General features: G+C 36.6%; 1 long non-coding RNA gene across 1 annotated transcript in view; it reads left to right on the top strand.

Annotated features, from left to right (window-relative positions):
* The window catches only part of LOC121365742, a 65,350-nt gene that overhangs the window by 11,851 nt on the left and 33,602 nt on the right, over positions 1-19,897 (top strand). The window lies entirely within an intron of this gene.

The raw sequence follows: 19,897 nt of genomic DNA, 5'->3' as shown, positions 1-19,897 counted from the left end.
ATCCTAATTGCTGGTTTCAGCAATAAAGCTTGGCAACATACTGTTAGGCAGGGATTTTTGAAGGCTAACCTTGAAAATACAGGAATGTATTGTCCTACTCTCAATATTGCTCATATAATTTCTGCAGGAACCATGCAGCATTTTTATTGCTAGTGGATTATCTCTAATGGGAGAACCTCTAGATTCCTAGTGTTAAATACAAATTCATACATTTCTTGTTTATTCGCAGCATATGTTCCTTTGCTATAATACATGACACACACTGTGTGATTCTTCCATAAAACAGATGCTACAAGAAAGCCAAAAAGCATGAATTTATCTTTAATGTTAAAAATACCCGGAATAGCAGAAAAATACTAGATGCAGAAGAATGCTAGATGCAGAATCAAAATATCTATAATTTTCTTGAACAGTGTCAATTGAAAAGCATTTATGTAATGAGCTGTGATAAAGATGGACTCAACTTTAAGAAGTCTTTATTTTCAGTTAAGGGTGTTTTAAACCATTTAACTTGACTCTTTAGGATTTTGTATATTAACTGCACTAGTATTTAATTTTTTATTTCCTCAGGAATTTACATATATAATAGTGTTTATATAATAAACTCTAAATCCAATTCACTAATTTAAAATAACTAGTCTGACATATTTAGATTTTTAGATTTTCACAGTTATTATGAGGAATTGTTTTCTGAGAGTAGATACTTTTGTGTCAAATACTTTCCTCTGTTAATTAATGTTATTATTTAAATTTCACTAGCATTGATGTGGATCTCCTTGAATTCTTGTTTGTAATTGTTTTGCCTTTAGCACAGAACTCATTCTGCTAGTCTAATAGTTATAATTTTTCTGGATTGCCATGCCTTCTCACAGTGACAGACAAACTGGTGGGGTCAGTGACATTTTGACTACTGTCAACCAGCAGAAGTGTAATATAAACTGGATGTTTTTCCTCTTTTAGAGATAGGCCTGTATAAACTAAGGGTCACCTTGCATCACCGTTAACCTCTTTTAAGATGAATAAAAGTGAAAAGAGCTTATGTTTTCATTTTTTCATGAAGTGATTGATTAGCTGGAGGAGCTGCAAGATTCCTAAGAAACAGTCCATCCAACTTCTCTTGATTCATCAAATCATGACAGGCTTTTTCAAATGAAAGCAGAGACAGTTTATCTCTTTGGGTAAGAGATCTTCATGTGAACTTGACAGGGAGTATCATCACAGTTCCTCTCTGAAAGCTTAGATGAATTACAGTATCTGACATTTCACCAAAGTTTTCTTTGTGTACTTAGAGATTTTTTTTTCCTAGATTCCAGTTATTCAGCCTGATTTGAATAAATTTTCTGTGGGAAAAGGAGAGTGGAAAAATGTTTTTTGTCCTCTTTTTTGAAAAAAAAAAAAAAAAAGAAAAAAGTTGCTGTTTAATCTGTTGTGACCCGTTTCAAGTGCAGACAGAAGTCAGTTTTTTATCAGAGATAAGATGTTTCTTCCTGTTCATACTTTAGCTGACAGATTTACTTCCTATGTGTATTGAGCTCATATTGGACATTTCTAACTAATGGAACTCCACTGTAGCTCCTGTAGAGGTGGAATGTGAGCACCACACCTCAGTCAGGAGTGCTCCAAGCATGGGAGTCATGGGAATGATGTAATGATTTTCTGTATCCTTAAATGAGTGGCATCACTGTCCAGCTTCCATGAGATAAAATATTAAGAGCTGCTTCAAAATTAAAGGACTTTTTCAAATACAAATGATTTCCTTCTCTGTTGTTCATTACTTTTATAAGGAGCACACCCTGGGAACTTCCATGTGGTACCAGGGGCTCGCTGAGCAGCTCATATCCCTTTGCATCACAAAATGCAAATGATCAGCATGAACAGCTGACCATGTATCTATGCACTTCCTGAGCACAGGAATCTCACAGGTTCCAAGAAGAGAAGGGATTTCTTATGCTCTGTGAACTTGTGAGAATGGATTTGGTCAAAAAAGAAATCCAATGCAATCTGAGTCAATAGCTGAGTGTAGAGGCTAATATAGAATAACAGATTTATTTTATTTTATTCATCATTCTATTAAGCATTCTACTAAATATTTTCAGCCCACTAAGAGAAAAGAAAGAAAAAAATAGCAAACAATATAACAGATATCAAGCTCAAAAGCCCCCACTATCTCAAATTCTGAAATTCTTTTTAGTGGAAAATAAAATAAACTCATGGGCAGCCCAAAACTTTAGAATTATCCTTCTAAATATCCAGTTAATGCACCCATTAAAAAAAAAAATCTACTGTGGGAAAAGAGTAACCATGATTAAACTAGGTGATGCAGTTAATTTTTCATCCTCATTAATAAGTATATTTTTATAACCTGTTTATTATATGCAATATATAAACTTTCCTGAAGATAAATGAAATTTGCACTTTACATATATGGGTCTAAGTAAAAATGATACCTATGGGTGTAAGCAAAAATAATACATTTTCCATTATATGAGCCAGGACTTGAATCTTTAAACTTTTGAAGAAACAAAATTAAATACAACCCCTTTCCAATGTTGCTTACCATATCATATTCTTGTGCAATTTATCCATACATAACATAAGGATAAAATTGAACTTTGATTCTTGCAATCACATCATACTTGTTTATTTAAAGGTCAACCATTACTCTTAGAAGTAAACCCATTAAAATATTGTGATGTAAGGATGTAAATTACAATGCGTCTAAATGTGAAGTTATTACTTAAATATCAAATGACACTGAATACGTGACTAAAAACTAAATAAGATTCATCAGTATTCAGCTGGAAAAATCAAGATCAGAGAGTGAGTACGATTTTTTCTGAGCTGTCTGATAGAGCTGGGTCTGAAAATTTGAAAACTTCACAAGATTGTGCTTAAAAAAAAAATCTGCTATTTTCTGATATTCTGTTTGCTTTTCAAGACACAGATGGTCATCTGAATGTGGACTGGCTTTAACCAGCCATGTAAAAATGATTTATGTAGGAAAATTAAATGAAACAAGGTCAAAGAACATCAGTGTGAAAAATAACAGTCAGAAAAATATATCTGTACTGTATCAATTTTTAATGTTATCTGATTTTATTCTGATTGCTAAGTGGATATATTCCTCATCCTCATTAAAACAACCTCACTGGAAAAAATGAAAAGGATTACACTCAAAGAGCATGGATATAATTCATGCCTAAAAGCAAATGCAGAAGATAATCAACTGTCTTAGGAGAAAGTGAAGAGGGCTCCTGTCTGAGCTGCAGCAGTGGGTCTGGAAACTGAGTTTGCATGGGACCAAAAAGAAAAGCAAGCTCCAAGTGGAACAGATGCTGAGACAAAGTACTTAAATGAATGACGGAATGCAATATCTGTCATCAAAGTGTGAGCTAGTAGCGTGTGACCTATTTAGTCTAGTGAAACAAAGGCTGAGAGAGGATAATATTGCTGTCTACAAAACCTTCCAGAGAGGTTTAAGCTTTGGGAGGAAGATCTTAAAGCAAAAGGATATATAGAATCATGGTTGTGAATACATTTAGACTAAAAATTCAAGACCAGTCAGGGAGTCAGAGCTCAAAAATGCATCTATTTAGCACAGGACATAAAACATAAGAGGAAAGCTTTACATTACTATAAAAATGTTAATCGAAGAAAACAGTTACTTTGCTGTGGCAAGAAAAATCTGTCAAACTATCATGCTGAGATCTTTGGTTTTGGTTTCTTTAAAAATACTTTAATGCCTTATTTTGGCCATTGAAAAGGGGAGTTGCAATCAACTGGCTAACATGCTTATTATCATTGACAAAAGCATACAGCTCCTGTCTGAAATTAAGAAGGAAGTTCTTTTGGTTATTTTTCAAATAACCAGATTTTTTTTTTTTTGTTATTTTTCAAATGCTCAGATTTGATAAAATTTACCAGGGCTACTTATACATGGAAATTTTCTCTAAGAACTTAGGTAGGTGGCTGAGTTTCCAAATCCAACCATTCTGATTGTATTTAAAAGTAGGGGTGGTAGTGAGAAAGGAAAACTGGACAACCAAGGCTATGGGTTTGACTGGCTTACTTTCAGCTTCTGGGAATAGGAAGTGTCACAGAAAATTACAAGGTGTTAACATCACCTAGACCAGTGACATATCTAATATTTGTACCTGGTAGGGAGTGCAACAGAAAATATTGTAGTAGATGTGAGTGTGTGATTGCGTGTGCTGAGTGTGTGTGTGCATGTACGGCAGCAGAGATCTAAGGGGACAGCAGCAAAGGAAACAAGACAAGTGAAGATTTCTGTCTAGGTAACCTCCCCAAGAAAAGACTATTAATTTATTATACTTTAAAAAAAGGTCACTATCTTTTAAAGCACCTTGTCAATGCACTCTCTTCATTAAGTTCCAGGTTGCCATATATCCCTCTCTGTTGAGTTTGGGAGTAAGCCAGCAAAATGTCCATTGATGGATGCTGTGCAAGAGCAAGGCAGAAAATAATGCCATGGAGTGTTTGTTGGTTTTGTCAGCTCAGAAAATCTGCCTCATTTAATCTCCCTGGAAGCAGGAGCATCCAGCTCAGTACTAAACTGAAAGATAAACTAGGTACAGCAGTGTGTCCATCAGTTCAGGTGTTCAGCCCCACATCTGAGGGGGTACCTTAGAGCTAGCCAGGGTAATTCCCAGTGGGGCTACAGCACAAGCACAGCCTGTGTGGAGCTGAGCTTCCAGGTTCATCTTCTGCACTAAGCACAAGAGAGAAGTAAGGCTCAGAAAGTTTTCACCAAGTGTGATACAGTCTGGTGGGGATGGACACCATTACCCCCAAGGTAAGAATCAACCTTGGTGGAGATGGTAACAGGAGATGATTAACTGCCAGCATGTATTTGTCAGGGAAAAGTCACAGAAAGACAATCTGATGTGCTTCTAAAATTAGCATTAAGAACAGGTAAATAAACAACTCATAGACATACACATAATGCTAGTAAGATTTCAAACTCTCCTTGTTAAGAGCACAAAGTCCAGACCAAACTTACCCGAGTGCACAACCATACTGCAAAGCTATTCTTAGTGGCTGTGTACAAATATCTGCTTTGGCATGTGATTGTATCACAAATGTTCATTTACACTCCAGCTGATGTAAGTTAGGGTAGTTTAATTAATTGCTCAGATGACATAACCAGTTGTTTCATATGTCATATTATAAATTTCTAGAAAAATTTAAATGCTCTGAAGTAATATATGTTGCAATTTATCCCAGAATCATAGAATGCCTTGGGTTGGAAGAGGCCTTAGAGGTCATCTAGTTTCAAGTCACCTGCTGTGAACAGGGATGATTTTCACTAGACCATTTAAAATGGAAATGTGAAATTTCCATTTAATATGAAAATGTGAAATTCTAACTATAGACAAGAAAATTACTTTCATATGTGATGGAGAATGAGCAAACAGCTTACAATGCCACCAAGAGAATTTGTGGCTTATATTGTGACCAGAAACTGAACTTAAGCCAATTGAGTCTGACTGTTGCAAACATTCAAACAAACATATTAGCATGTTTCAGCAAAACACGTGAAGTTAAAGGAAATAAATAATCTGATTTTATACTCAAGGATCCTAAGCCTGAATACTATTCTTAGTTTTGATCACTATATTTTACAAATTATGTGATCAGATGAGAATAGATCAGATGGAAGCAATAAAGATGCTCAAGTTGTCTAAAAGAAATGGAATGCTACAAGAAAAATTTGAGAAAACCAGGATTACTTAGGCTAAAGAAAATAAGACAAAGGTAATACTATAGAAAAGATTAATATAAAATACAGAGAAAGAATAAAATTTCTTCATTTATGCAGAGATGGAAAAACATTTTACTTAGTATAGCAAAGAGTGAAGTAGAGGTTAATAATTAAGAAAAATATCCTACAATTACTTAAATAGATCACTTTTAAAGTCTCCAAAATACAAAGATTTTAATATTAATTTAAACATATATTTTTAAGAGTGAGAAAACCATTGTTTCCCTTGGGACACCAATGTTGCTAAAGTACTTTCCAAAACATTTTACTTATGGAATAGAAAAAGAATATTTTACAGTAAGGTTTGATGTACCTTTTCAAGTAGAGCCATGGTGTTGAAAATCTCTTAAGATGGACTTTGGCACATCTATGAAAGACATGGTCAGGCTCTTGACTCATGCTCAAAACTATACCCTGTTTTCCAAGCAGGTAATCAAAATTGTTTCACAGAACTTGGTTTTGATACCTACTTTCAGTCAGTTTCACCTAATGCCTGCTGAAGACAATAAAAAATCATACTTTGGTCAGGTTTTGTCAAGCAGCCTCTGGTACCTTACAAGTCTCAAGCAGTTCGTTTGAAGTGAGTGTGTCAAGTGAAAGAGTATAGGATTACTCACTCAAAATGTGAATGGCATCATTTGGCCTGAAGATCACTTCAGGTAATCATTTATATGATGAATGAATATGAAACAAGTGAAAGAGGGACTGGAGGCTAAAGGATTTTAAAAGGATTTTGCAAGTGTAATGACCATATCCCAGTGAGTTTCAAAGGAACTTTGTTGCTTTAAGTGCCTTTGAGAACCCAATGCCACACAAACAGTGTAAGAGTTCTGCTGTGAGACACAGGGTGTGTGCAGTGCATCCTCCTCTTTCTTTGGGATCTGCAGATATACAGAGACCAGCTTAATTCCATTTCCAAAACGTACCAAGTTAGTTCAAAGTCATTTTCTTAATGCCAGTTCAGAAAGGACTTGCATTTCTTAAAACCTTCTAAATTGTAGTAGTAAACCACAAAGACCCCAAAGCTTCCCACAAAGGGTTTTGGAGAATTCCAGAGAACTTTAGCAAAATGTTCTGTCTTAAAAGTTATTCAGAATATCTTCTAATTTTCAAAATTATTTTTCAAGCATATTTCCTAATCTGATTTTTTCTCCTAAATATAACTGATGTTATCACATTATTTGTCTTAATTCCAATAATCAATAGATTTAATTACAAGTTACTTGAAGTCTTCCATTATGACTTAATAAAAATTTCCAACATTTTTGTGTTAATTTTAGATTTAAACTGGGAACTACCAGAATGCCATCCTTCTGCATCATATGTACAAAATAATTTCTTTGTATTGTATTTAAACTCTCTGTAGAGATTATGTAGCACCTTTTTTTCAGGGAGCATCCAATATTATTCTTGATTAGGCCTTATTTTCACTTTGATGTTATTTGATATCAACATAACATGGACCCTATGTGTTCTATGGTGTTTTATTTCAGACTGCATGTGATCAAATCTCTTTAACTCAATGCTTTTAACAACTGAACCACAATTGGTGTGCTGCTGGACAACATCTTCCGGTCCTGCTTTATGCATGAAAAATCCATGTTGTGTGCTCAGATTACTCCAGGATGTGAAGAAAATTAGAAATTCTACTCAAAAGTGCATGCCTCATCTGGAAAAAAACATTCATGGACAAACACCCTAGGAAAGAAAATTCCAAAGTGCCATTTGTTATTAAATAAAAGAAAAACACATTTGGAAAACTGTCCAAGGAAAATTAAAAATGAGATTTATGTTTTCATTTGTTCCTATATGAAACACACAATTCAGAGTGAAGGGGGCTGTGTTGCAGCACAGAACAACGAGGCCATTTTAAATTGAAAACATGAGTTAGTAATTGCTACAGACATTTATAAGCTGATGTGTGAATTCTCACTGCATTATGGAAGAATGTAGCTAATGCTGTGATCAGTGGCTCAAAGGCCAAGGGAAGATGAATCATCAGTCGTGACTCACAGGGGTCAGGAGGCTCGGGCACCTCGGAGTGAGGTCAGTGAAGGGCCATGAGAGTGATTAGCTGACTCAGAGATTGTGACATCTGAAGAGAAGCTGAGCAAACTGTGGCTTCTCAGCTCAAAAAGGACTCAGGGGGTTTGGTGGATCTTACCAATGTGTGTAAATACCTGCCTGGAGCAGGGAAAAAAGGTGGCACAGCCAGACTCATTGGTGCCCAGGAACAGTACTGCCCAGGGCAGGTAGTATGGGCACAAGGCAAAATATGGAAAAAATATATTCAATTTTCTTTTAAATTCTGTGATTTTTTTATTCACTAAGTGCTTCATTTCTTTTTTATGTAAGGGGAAAAATGTTTTCATGTATTTGCATCCTTGCAGAGTACAGTGTGTAGGAATTGTAACTTATACCAAAAGGTATAAGTTACCCAAGCTCAAAACACTTAAAAATGTATTTTCCAAGAAAACTATTTACAATATAGTTCCCTGAGCTAACACTGCAATGAGTTCTGTCTCTGTGTGTAAAAGCTGACTCTGTGATACCTTGAAGTTAAAAGTATGATTTAAAGCAGGAGCTTTCAGCTCTTTTTCCTAATTACCTGTTGCTTTTGAGTTTGCAGTGACTGTAATATTTTTGAAAATTGTCTTCTGCCTGCTGGAAGTAATCTAAATTCTATTGTTTACTTGCATTCATGAGGTTTAATAGTTACCACTGTAGTCTTCCAGTGGTGAGAGAAATAATTTTTGTAACTACTGTTATTTTTTTTTATTTTTTATATATTTTTGTTAGCTTTCTTTTTTAGCAGCCTATACCTTGCAGCACTATATGAGCACTTCTTTTCTACTAATACACATCTAAAGTGACTGAAAGATGTTTTTCTTTTTATTCACTGTATCCACAAGCTATCATTCTAAACATAACCTCTTGCTCCATGCACTTTTTAGTAGTATTTCTCAAATGTTGTCTGAATAGCCTGCCACAAAGGCCATCAGCAAAGACATCAACAAAAATTTAGAGCTTTTTAATGAGGCACTAGGGTACACTAGAATGGACTCTAAAAAGTTTAAATGATAACTATTGAATCTTACATTTTTTTAATACACTTTAGGTTTCTAATAAGTCAAGGACAGAAAGAACACTTGTGCATGTATTTACAATAGTTGATAGAAAAGAGGTTCAGCCCTGACTTAAGTAAACTAATTAGAAACCACATCAATTCACTTACAAATATCACACCAATACTACTATTGTGAAAGAAAATGCTTTAAGGCATGACACTGCTGAAGGACCTTTTTTGTTTTACAAAGGTAGTGAAGAATTTGCTAAGATAGGGCAGTAAGTTTCAAATAAAAACATTTTATAAGCATTTAAAAATGTAGAAAATTTCATTTTCTATCTTATGTAAACTGATTTAAATATTACCAATTTAGTTATACATGTTTCAGAATAGTGGATTTGCTTATTGGTATATTCAAAACAATGTAATGCCAGGGAAAATTTACCTTTATTCCACAAAGGAAAGCCTCTGTTTTCAGATACACCCATATTATGTATACAGCCATATAAAGAGACACAAAGAGCAGAGTTCTCTGCTACATTTATTAAATAAGACCTCAATTCAGGGGAAAGAAAATGCCAGCTTTTAAGCAGATTCTTTAATGTAAGCCTATTCCTAATACATGGTAATTTGGACAATGGGTGGTTCATAAAATGACACCTCAACTATTTCAACAAGACACTTTGATGTCTTACTTTTCATTTTCATGGCTGCTACTTTTTTCCCCCTGTTTGGCCCAAGGATTTATTTACCATGGGAAGGTTAAATCTGCTCAAAAGGCAGAATAATTCATTTTCTCCTGGTCTCTCACTCTCCAAAGAAGTACCTAAATGCTTTACAGACATAGGGTTTGGCACAATCTGATCATGTTTTTAACACCCTGCCTACTTAAAGATGGTCTTAAGAAGAATTCTCTGGAAAAAATACACAATATTACTTTCAATTTTACATGACCGTGCACCTGGCTTGCAGACGTACCTGCAGGTTGGGTGGAGAATTGATTGGGAGCAGCCCAGTGGAAAAGAGCTGGAGGGTGCTGAAAAGCTCAACAGGAGCCAGCACTGTGTGCACAGCAAGGCAGTGGAATCTGGGCTGCATCAAAAGGAGCCCAGCCAGAAGAGCAATGGGGAGAAATTCTGCCCCTCTGCTCCGCCCTTGTGATACCCCACCTGGAGTACTGCATCCAGCTCTGGTGCCACCAAAACAATAAGGACATGGAACTGTTGGAGCAAGTCCAGAGGAGGCCACCAAGTCGGTAAGGGCACATCTCTCCTGTGAAGTCAAACTGAGAAAGTTGTTCAGCCTGAGAAGAGAAGGTTGTGTGGAGACTTCATACCAACCTTCCAGTGTCTGAAGGGAAGTATAGGAAGTTGGAGAGGGACTCTTTATAAGGAACTACAATGGTAAGACCAGGAGGAATAGCTTCAAACTGAAAAAGAGTAGATTTAGATTAGATCTTGGGAAGCAATTCTTTACTGTGAAGGTGGTGGTGGAACACTTTACCTAGAGAAGTTGTGGGTGCCCCATCCCTGGAAGTGTTCAAGGCCAGGTTGGACGGGGCTTTGAGCAGCCTGGTCTAGTGAGAGGTGTTGTTTCCCCAGGCAAAGAAAAGAGAGTGCAGAAATTTTCCATTTTCATAGTGAAATCTGTAAAAGTAGAAAAATCTTGAAAAGGTGAAGTGCATGAAGACATTCCCTTAACAAAAAGCTTCTCAGTGACTGAAGCAAGTGGCAGGAGATTTAAAAAAAAAAGGATATGCAATCAGTCTTCCTATTGATTTATATTTATCCTTATCTAATTCTGCATATAATTGAAATTTAAATCCATCTACCATCTACCGCTACAATTTCTACCCACTGGAAATTAAAATCCGGTTGTTTACCTCATGCTGAATTATTCTATTTACAGATACTTCATTTATGATTAATCAGAAATTTCAATTGCATGAGCTAGGTAGATTCATTAATAATGCACATGATGGAGCCCACTAATCCCAGCCCACAGCTTTTAATGACCTCGAACTCCCTCACTGTGTATGTGCAGATATTTTGCTTCCAAACAGCATGGTTTTTACCTCACCTCCTACTTAACTCTGCAACTGGCTACTCAATTCCTAATATTATTAGGAATCAGGTTATCCTGATGGAAATATTCAATAAAGCATAAGCTACCGATTGCATGTGGCTCATTAAAGTCACATTAGCTTCAATATTTGAGAGGATAATTCAAAACCATAAATAAATCATTAAACTAGCTACATCATCTTCCTCTCATGTGCATGTAAGAACATATTTATTCTTGTGCCTTAGACACCACCAAAGCACAGTCATTAAATGAACTTTTCCATACTGGTTTTTCTGAGACGTAACCAAAAATAGTCCTAACCTAGAAGGAAAAACTTATTTGTGAAAAAAATTTAAAAGGATTAACAAAAATACCTTATTTAAGCTGCACAAGTTCTCTTCAATAAATACCAGGTTTGATCACAGAATGGTTGGGGTCAGAAGGCACCTCTGGGGATCATTTATTCAACACCCAAGCTAAAGGAATTAACATGTACTTCCAAATCTAGCCCTTGACTGAACAACTTGGTAGTACACAGGAACACATAGCAAAATCTTTAAATTCAGCAATCTTCAACTTCTGTGGAAGTCCTTAGTTATAGAAGTTCTCCAAGACAGGCTGGAGGAAACATGCTTAAAACCAAGATTCCAGATGCCAGTGTGAAGACTGTCTGTGGAAATAAGCAGAAAATGTTGAAAAGGATCACACAGTTTATGTGTATGCAGTTATTCTTTGGTATTCAGAATCACAGAATGGGTCAGGTTGGAAGGGTAGATGCAGGGCAGGTAAGAGTTGTCAGATATGGCCCACATTTTTAGACTGTCAACTGAAGGAGATATTCCAGTGGTTTTAAGCATAAATCTATAGAAAGTAGACTGCACCCATAAGAACATTCATGCCTGCAGAGAAGAGGATGCTGCCTTTGCTGGTACCAGCCTGGTACCAGCCTTGAGCAGGAGAGGAACTGCTCAAAACACCCACTCTATAGAAAGTAGACTGCACCCATAAGAACATTCATGCCTGCAGAAAAGAGGTTGCTGCCTTTGCTGGTACCAGCCTGGGACAGCAGGAGAGGAAGTGCTCAAAACACCCATGAGGATCCAGATGTCAGTGCAGTGTCTGCTCAGCTCTCCTCCACCCAGCTCAGGGCTACCTGCGCTAAAAAAATCTTCCTCTTTCAGGCACAGATCTAGTTACTTCTACATTGCTGGACACAGAAAGGAGAAAAATGACCAATTACTTCTGGAGCCCTCGGGAGGAGCAGAGCCTCACTAATATCCCAGTGCACCTGTGAGAGTGACAGTACACTTTATAAGCCTCAACACTGAATAGCTGCTATGGGTATTTTTTTCTCTCTGTGTGAACATAAGCACTGGCTGGTTCCAAGCAAGGAACTGAAGAATTACATCTATTCGCTGTCACTATATATTTTGTATAGCTCCCAGGAAAGACTTTAATTTGCAACACACAGGCAATCATTTTTGTCAAGTGGCCTTATTATGATTATTACTTGTTGTATGTGGTTCTCGACACATTTATGGGAAGATCTGAGCCAGCTTAAATGACCTTGCAGTACACAGGATCACATCCAGAGAAGAAAGTCTTTTTCCTTTTTGAGGAGTGGCTTAGGTACTTCTGAACAATTCATTACAGACATATACATTTTCAGTGAAACTTCTGTTTTTATCAATCAAGTTTAGGGACTTCATTGAAATAAATTAGAAAAGTGTTTCAATGTTTTTATTACAGTTTTTGTATGCTTACTGAGGCTACATTTTACACTGTAAATTCTTAATTAATATTGCCTTTATTAATAAAAACACCTTAATATTTTATTAATAGTTGGCAAACAAATAGTGATTTGCTTCAGGCTAATAACAGAAAAACAGTGCCAAAATGACATAAGAATGATAAATACAGGAAACTCAAGGCACTCTAAAGAGTACAATGCCTTTTGAATTCTTATTGTATCCTGCAGTCAGCTGTTTTTAAAAGGTCTTGACTGGAGTCCTAAAAACCTTACAGCAGTATAGCCTGAAATTGCAAATATGAATATGAAAATAATACAGGAGCTGGAAGAAACTTTGTGTACATTAGTGTACTCAAAGAAAACTGTGCTTCCATTTATGACCTTAGCAAGCACAAAAATTCATTTGTATTTATAGCACTTCAGAAAGCACGTCCCCTTAGAGGCAGCAAGGCTCAATGGGAGAATTCATGGTTTAATAGCATAATATGCTAATAGCAACACCTGTACGTGGTTGAGTCTGTAATTGTGTCCCTCTGGATATGGGGACCTTGTCTGAACACGTTCAAATTGTCCTAGACTGCAAATGCCTGGAGCTATTCCAAGCTCATTCCACTTCATAGATGCTCTAAAAATAAACTCAAGCGTTTTTGCACTTCATTCATTTAAAAGCACTTACAAGAGCTGTGCTCAGATTGGGGATTTGGTGAAGTCCAGTGTAGTTCCTTTCCAGATAGCTTCTAGGTGCAATTCAGGAAGGAGGCAATTAAGTACCCACAGAGTACGTTCAGAGAGCAGTGAAACTTTCCTACAAACACTCATAAGCCACAGGACCTCAGTGTCTTTGCACAGAGGGCATCACCTCCCTGTGATATCTATCTCACATGAAGAACACACCTAGCCATAGCTTACTGCTATTGCTATTTAAACATCTCAATTCTCTGCATTTGTAGCAATGTCTGAGGGTTACTAGCTAAGTAATTATGCTCCAGTTGGCATATTAAGATTATATCTATTAAAAAATTGCTCCCCAAAGAGGTCTGAGACAAAAGAGAATATGTGAATACAAGAAGCAGAGAGGAACAGCTCTGGATACTGGATTGACCACCCTGTGTCCTCAGGTGCAGTGACAGCACACCTGCAACACAGCCATTACTATTAAGAAGCATAATTTTCATATCAGTGATTTCTATGGCTTTTGAGCTGTTACCTGTAAAAGCAACATACAGTGTGGCAGGCTTCAGTAGCTGAATGGTTAAAGTGCTTCTAATATTATCTATTACCTAATAGAAATGTTGCAGTAGTTCCCAAATATTTTTCTTACCTTTCTACAAATATAAATTAATTTGTTGAAATCCACTTTGGAGAGACTCTCACTTTTTCTCATACTTGAGAAACAATTTATGAAGGAACAGGAAAGCACCAATCTCCTCAAACCAGAACAGCAGAGATAAACACTTGATGCACTCTGATACACAGAGATAATGCAGGCTCAAGAGGTGCAATATTGGGCATCTAGGTTTTTGAAGTGTGGAACTTTCAGCTTGAAAAGTAACAGCTTCAAGTTCTTCCAAGAAACTGAAGGAAAAGAGTTTGAAAAGGGGGAAAAAATACAGAGGGAAATAACCTGTAATGGAAATTGCTTTTTCTGCCTTAATATATAAAAAGCTGGTTTCCTATCAGTTGCAGAGGTGCAAATCTCAGCTGTTCCTGAAATTGCAGGACTCTTTAACTGATAGCAAAATCTGGTCCAGCAAAAATAATTTTATTTTTTATTGTAGCCACCTTGCAACAAGCACTGTCCTTTAGAAACAAACCTCTGAAATTGAATGGTCTCTTCCTGCTTTTTATCAGAGAAGAGCAGCCTGTCTGAGTTCTTTGCAGTTTCCCAAGGGTGTCTGCAGACATTAAAAGAGATGAGCAGGTCAAGGCACACTAAAACATGAGAAAATCCCAGACAGATCACACCCGGAATTTACCTCTAATGTCCTCTTCAGGCAAATGTTCTTGCATAAATTCAAGTTCATCCACACCTGCCAGTAAGTTTGCAGATTAAGATATATATATATATATTTTTTAGGGATGAATAGTAATTCATATAAGATAAGATAGCCTGGAAGTACAACCACATCAAGAATTTCTTAGTATTGCTGCTTGCGGGTGGAACATACAAGTAGAAAATGAAATTCCACTTACAAGGGGAAGAAGTAGGACCATATAATAGTTAAAGCTATATATGCAAATGTTTAATATTTGGATTTTTTAAGCATTAATTTCCCTGGACATATGTAAATGGGCCTGTTTCTGTGCAGTCCTTTATAAATTGTTTTGACTTGTAGCATTTCCAAAAGGGTTTAGGCAGTACAGGACTCTTAGATTGGAAACAGGCAAACTTAAATTTAGAAAAAAAAATTAATAGATGTCTAAAAGATCATAATTTTTGTTAGAATCATTACATTGAGGTCATTAGTGTAAGTGACATAGGAAAGAGTATTCACAAAAGCTATGCTCAGCCTAGCTCATTTCCCCAGTCACTCTACATAGTCCATGGGAAAGAAAATTTTTCTGGACCTTTATTAGGAACAAGTGATGTCCTGTATTAAGGGGTGTAGTGACTTCCCCCAGCCTCAGTTCTGGAGTGAGAGCAGGAACCTCACTCCACTTCTGGATTTCCCTGAGAAGTAAATGCAATTTAAGATGTTGAAAGGTCCCAAAGGCTCAAAAGGAGAAGGGAATCAGGAGAATTAGAGAAATACTTTAGATTGTGAATGCTGATAATTGTGGCAGATAATTGCGTTTATGTGTGAATGACTGAAACAGAATGTTTGAACTCCCAAGCACATTCTTACTGCCTGCTACCTGCAACAGATCCAGATTGGTTGTGAATTTTGGCAAGACCTGAAACTAAAAAGAGCGACAGATGCTGAATTGTGTTTGATACTGGACATGAGGCAGAACCACCAGTTCAGATACATTGTGCATCTGCAAACAGAGTGTTCAAATGGAGTAAAACAAGCTGTAAAACGTAAAAGCAAGCTGAAAAGCTTCATGGCACATAGCTGACATGACTCTGCCCAACTTTCCCAGCAATGGCAAGAGAAGGCTTGACTGAATGTGGCTTTGGAAAATCTGTGAGTGTGAGAAATAATCAAAAGGGGTAAAAGCCATAAGCTTGAAAGTTCCTAAGTAAATCCCAGTATTCAAATCCAAAGAGGATTTTATTCAGTTTATCTCACCCATGACAAGGGTTCAAGATGAGGAACTATGCAGGATCAACAAGCCTTTCAATCATATTCTGAAAAGTGTTTTCACTCTTGATGGGTGATAAGGGGGCCCAGCAAAGTTCACCTTTGCTCATGTCAGTAATGTTCTGCACTCAGCAGAAGGAGCAGGAGGGAAAGCCCACCATGCTGAGAAATGTAGGCTGGATTCACACAAAATTTGCAACAGAGTCTTAAGTAGTGTTAGATCTAGTTTTGACACTGGCACACATGAATACATACGTTGTCATTATTTTGGTTAGTGATGCTTTGTCAAGTATACTTTCATTCAGCTGCAGGGAAAAAAAAAACCAACAAAACAACAAAACAACAGTCTAGTGGATTCCCTTGGTGTGGAGTATGCATCAAGTATAGGCAACAGGAACAGTTTCAGTTTCATACTCAGTTTCATATTCTTTTTGTAGGGTGGTTTGGGATTTATCTTGGATTCCTTGTTTTTGGGTTTGGTTTGGGTCTTTTGAAGTTGTCTGGCTATGGTTTTTGTTTGAAGTTTGCCAGGTTAAACTACCCCAAAACCAAAATGCTATTAAATAAAGGATCAGATTTTGAGATACAAAATCACCTTTTGAAGAGCTGCTCTCTTAACTAATCCTCTGAGAATTCTGCCCTGTGCATGGCTTCCATAATTGCAATGTTCAGTCATCTCAAAGACATTATTTCTGTCTTATTGGCTGAAATTCTGCCTCCTATTCACATCTGATAATGGTTCTGATTTTGAATCATACAATTCAGACACTTCACAGCAGTAGCAGCAAGGACGGAACATTTTAATTTTTTTGGCATGACTTTGTTGCTGGTGTCACTTTATCTTTCATCCCTATGTGCTGTTTTTCTACATATACATCTCACCAAACACACTGAGAACTAGAAATAAGGAAACAACTACAGAATGGAAGTCAGGTTAAAGTCCTGTGGTTTAACCTAAGGGTTTTCTTGTTATCAAACCCACTGCAATAAAGTCTTAAATTTTGCCAGTCATTCTTTTGGATCTATAGCCTCTAAACTACAATGGATTTATGCCTGATGCAGTCCATAAGAAGCAAAAGAGATGTTAATTCATCCACAATTGGCTGTTACTCCTGGTATGTTTTTTCTCTTTCTTTTAGTGAAGAAGAATATATACTTTAAATAATAATTTGGCTTTAGCCTCTATAAAAATGTAGACAATAATTTGTGTGTCTTGTATGGCTAAAAAAAGAGCTAAAAACACCTGATAAATTAAATTGCTACACATATGAGAAATGCTACAAACCTGCTAAGAATGTATATGTATTTATATATATCTTTCCAGGAAAAAAACTGGTGTTTAAATGGTCCAGGGAAGGTAACCCCAGATAGCTTGATCCACAGTTTTAGGAACCTAATTGAAAGCTTTCCCTAATTCTTACATTGAATTTTTATTAAACTTCGATCAAACCATTATTGAACTTAGATCAATTTCTTCCATAGAATCTTTAAAGAATGACTGACACCTGCTTTTTACATGCTATGTTGCTATCCCTTCATCCAAATTTTTCCCTGTTTTTTCTTATAATATTTATATTTTTATAGAAATAAATATATTCTATAACTTTTATGTATATGTTTACTCTAGGATGCATCATTAATTCACTTTTTTTTTTTAAAGTTGATAGAGTTCGACACTTATTATAACAGTTGTCTAACCTGTTTCTAAGGAATTTATGTTACCTCTTTCACAATCTGCCCCAATATCAGATTTTTATTCAGCTAGAATGAGGCTTTTCTTTTTTAGCAATAGCATTCTATCATTAAGTATTTTGCTACCTATCTGCTTTAAGGTCCAAATCCCTTCTTTGCTCTGTTTTATAGTCTTTTTTGTGTTTGTATGTTTTGTTTCTCCTTCCTAGAGGAAAACTTCTTACATTTTCTTTGTTAATTTAATTGTCTTGATTTTGGACTCAATTTCCCGAGTGGCTGAGTTTACTTTTTTTCCTCTGATCTCCTTGCATGAAACACTGCCAAAATATTCCACAGGATGGAGAGAAATCTTCTGCCCAAAAGTCAACTGACATAGTGTTTATAGACACTGTACCCACCTGGATGTAGCCATGTTATTCCTTGAGGGAATTCCCAGGAGGAGATGATCACAGGAAGAGAATAGAGGCACACACATGATGTTTGTAATCTCAGACCAGTTTTTATGCATGAAGCTCAATGGAATTTAGTTCCACTCATCACTCTGCTTTGCACTTATGTGCTTACACTGTGCAGAAAGCATTTTTCTGTCATAACTAACAAATGCCACACTTAGGGCTGCTGCATCTGATCTCCTTGTTATGAACACTGTTAAATACATATTCTGGCTTGACTTTGGTGTAGCCATGAGCTTTGTCTGATGAATCATTTATTTCCCATTGACTTGTTTACATTAGTTTTCAGTTCAGTTTATGGTGGTGTCTCGGTTTGAAAAGACAGGTGACTGCTAGGAAGACAGGAGCCTTCCTTGAAATGGAAAATGCAAACCCCCTCCTTCTGAATTATTATAATTTTTAAATTAAGGGGATCTCTGTCAAAGATATGGGAATAGGAATAACAGTTCTTTACTAGGAAAATTAAAAATACAAATGCAATAGTACAAAGAAAAGACAGCAAACCACTGACAGCATCAGAATACAACCTGACATCCTGTTGGCCAGGGTGTTGGTAGCAATCCTGATTGAATGGTGGCTGCAGCCCTCCAACACTGACAGATGTGGTTCTCTTGGAGCAGGGATCCTGCAGAAGGGTGGAGTTTTCCTCTGAAGGTCCAGTGGTTGTGTAGATGGGCCTGGTCTTCTTCTGGGAATCCAGTGGAGAAGAAAGCTGGTCCTCCGGGAATCCAGTGGAAAAGGCTGCCTGTGGTGTTCCAAATGTCAGATTATACCCAGGGAGAAATGCTTCGCTCCTCCCTCTGGGTGGAGCTTCTTCCAATGGAATGATGTACTTTTATCAACCATGCAGTGACACCCAATGGTCCATTAACAGAAGATATTTCCCAGAGGGAGGATTGGTTGTGAAAGATAAACTGCCTAATTAACAGAAGATAACTGCCCTACCTGTAGCTATTGATAACAGAACACCCACCTCCACCCTCATCCTGCAGCCCAGGACAGGTGGCAACAGCTTGTACAACCTCTGGTTCATGCTTATACAGTTGGAGTGGGGGGAGCTAAATGCTCAGAGGTAAAACACTATCATGCAGAGAGGATCATTCTGCTGCTCTTCAGTACTGTGGGTTGGAGACTCAGTACAGTCATAGGTATAGATTGCCATCATCAAGAGCTGTCTAAAAGTCAAAGGTGTTAAGCTAGCAATTCTTGCATGTGTATAGTCTTTGTAATAACAAAAGTCAAAACTAATGTGTGACAATATGAGGTTGTATAGACAATATAATTGGTCTAATGTTGATTTAAATTTAATCTCAAAGTCAAAAGCATGAAATCTATCTCTTCTAAAAGTTAAATTAACATATATCTGAAATATTTTATAGTGACCAAAGTAGATAGAATCCATTAATTGATTTTGCTGGAAAAAATCCAACTCACATCACTTGGGAAATTTGCACTCTCAAGAAGACTGAAAGGTCTTCTATTTGAGAGGTATTAATGCCTACTAAAATTAATGAAAACTGCTGATGTTCTTGGAAACAAACCCAGTAACATTGCATTATCTTAACTTACTGCTTTTTTTTTTTTTATGTGTTTTCTATTCTTATTATAAGGTTCAGTAGATGGGCAAAATCCTGCAACACAGCAAAATTTCATCTTCATGTGACAACTACTTTTCCTCTCATAAAGTTATTCTACAATGTATTCAACATTGTCAGTGAGCTGGGAATAGAACTGTGAAATATTATCAGAGAAATATTTTTCAACATTGCTTTTTAGAGTATTTGATGCATGCTATGAAAGACGCCTGATTTTGCTAAAGTTAGAAAAAACACTTGGATATTTATT

The sequence above is a fragment of the Pyrgilauda ruficollis genome, unplaced genomic scaffold (assembly GCF_017590135.1).
Source record: "Pyrgilauda ruficollis isolate IOZ18807 unplaced genomic scaffold, ASM1759013v1 scaffold12, whole genome shotgun sequence".
NCBI lineage: Eukaryota > Metazoa > Chordata > Aves > Passeriformes > Passeridae > Pyrgilauda > Pyrgilauda ruficollis.
This window is presented reverse-complemented; position numbering and strand designations above follow the sequence as displayed.